Source organism: Echinops telfairi, unplaced genomic scaffold, assembly GCF_000313985.2.
Source record: "Echinops telfairi isolate 266 unplaced genomic scaffold, ASM31398v2 ScPeMD7_36;HRSCAF=134, whole genome shotgun sequence".
NCBI lineage: Eukaryota > Metazoa > Chordata > Mammalia > Afrosoricida > Tenrecidae > Echinops > Echinops telfairi.
In genome coordinates this window covers 561,917-564,045 of record NW_022103934.1, presented here as the reverse complement: position 1 = coordinate 564,045, position 2,129 = coordinate 561,917, and the positions used below count along the sequence as shown (strand labels likewise).

General features: G+C 56.4%; 1 protein-coding gene across 1 annotated transcript in view; it reads right to left on the bottom strand.

Moving 5' to 3' along the window:
• The window catches only part of RAB3D (RAB3D, member RAS oncogene family), an 18,852-nt gene that overhangs the window by 4,196 nt on the left and 12,527 nt on the right, over positions 1-2,129 (bottom strand). The gene's annotated exons all lie outside the window — the stretch shown is intronic.

The window sequence follows — 2,129 nt, the reverse complement described above, 5'->3', positions numbered from 1 at the left end:
GAGGAACTGTATGAAAGGGCTGCGGCATGAGGAAGGTTGAGAACCACTGACCTAGGGGCTATCCGTTTACAACCTGCATCAGGCTGCTCCCGGAGCGGTGTTCATGTGGTGACTAGTTTCTTGAAGGGCCGGGGCTCCGCTGAGGGCTCCGCTGCTGCTGCGGTGACCTGCTGTTCATCCCGTTCCAACTCCGAGCCTCGTGTGCAACAGAACGAAGCCGTGCCCGCTCCAGCGCCACCCTCACAGGGGTCACAGTTGAGCCCACGGATGCAGCCACTGTGTCATTCCCTCTCCCTGACGATCATCCCTCTGCTGGGCCACGCAGGATGCCCTGGTCCAGAACCAGGTCTCTCCTGATAACCTGTCCAAAGAGGGGAACACCTGCCTCTCATCCTGGCCTCGAAGGAGCATTCTGGCTGGACTTCCTCCGAGACAGGCTGCCTTGTGCATCCGGTGGTCCCCGGCCCTGTCAAGAGTCTTCACCCGCACCGTCATTCCCACGCGCCAATTCTTCTCGGGGCTTCCTTAGTCCAGGTCCGGCTCCACGTGCCGGGGAGGCGAGGGCAGACACCATGGCTTGGTCCTCAGAGTGACGGCCTTGCTCTTCGATGTGCGACAGAGGTCTTCTGCAACGGCGGCCTGGCCCGAGGCGATGCGTCTGTTTGGTTTCTTGATTGCTTTCATGGGCATGGATTTACACAGACCCACTCGCCTTAACTCCTACCATGATGTGCGGAGGTGGACAGGTGTTAGGGCCCATTTTACAGAGGAGGATGATAAAGTCGCCTCCCTAAATCAATTAAGGCGAGGAGGCAACACAGGCAGTAGCTACACCCAGGCCGCCTGGCTCAAAGAGTCAACATCCTCCTTTGATCAGCTGGGCTGAGGGAAGGAAGGCAGGCCGACCCCTTCCAGGGAGGAAGGAGGCCCCCAGGTAGCGTTGCCTGGAGTCTTAGCCTGATACACAAGGCCATCAAGTCTAGCTCCGAGCGGCCCTATGAGACGGAGTAGAGCTGTCTCATGGGGTCTCCCAGGCCACGTCGTTCTCCTGTGGGACAGCTAGCTGGTGGACTCAAACCACCGACCTTTCGCTTAGCAGCTGGGTGCTTAACCACTGTGCCACCAGGGTGCCTCTTAGCATCACAGTGACCACCATACCCTGCTTCTCATTTAAGAAAGAAAGAAAGAAAGTCCTCCCAACAGGCCTGTGAGGGTAGGAAGTGGAGCAAATGGTTTGGGGACTTGCTGAGGTCCCCAGTACAAAACTGATATCTTGAGTCAAAACGCTGCTTGTGGACCCCACACATCTTCGGGTGACCGTGGAGGGTCAGTTCGGGCTCTCTGATGGTAAGCCAACCCAGAGGGTTCTGGCTGTGTCCACCCCCCCTGCCACGGTGGCCCAGAGTCCCTGGAACTGTCCGAAGCCATCCACTGCCTGACCACAAGGAACTAATTAGCTTAATTACCCCTCTCGGATCCGGTTCGCCCAGTGCTCCAGGGCAGGACTTTCTAGATTTGCCACTCAGTGACTGTGACCACAGGGCCTGACACAGGGCACCCCCCTCACCCCTCCCGGATGCCAGGTGCTGACATCCCGCTGGAGGTGAGGCAGGATCAAGGCTGCAGCACGGGTCGGCTTCCCTGCAGTTTGCAAGGTTTCTGTCTGAGACAGGGTGCAGCCTGACCACAGACTCCATTTCTGAGTTTGCCTTCTCCACAGGTTTCCACCTGACATGGGTTCCGGCTTTTGCAAGTCTTACTGTGTTTGTTAAAGGGGTTGGATGGAAGAATGGACGGATGGAGACGGACAGATGAGTGAAGGAATGACTGAGTGACTGAACGAATGAGGCAGACAGGAACTCAGAGCTCCAACCCTGAGCCCAGGGGCAGTCAGGGTCATCTCAGTCTTCCGGGGCAAATCCAGGGGTTTCTTTTCTCCGAATGGCTCTGCCTCACACAACCCAACATCATCTCGTTTGTTCTTAACCTTTTTCTCTGACTTAAGTATTTACCGGAGACATTCGCTGGCCAAAGCAGAAAGTACCGAAAATACCAAGACAGATGAAGGCGTCATCGGTAAGGTTCGTGACCCGGAAACAGTTCCTATTGGTGTTTTGATACTTAGCGGT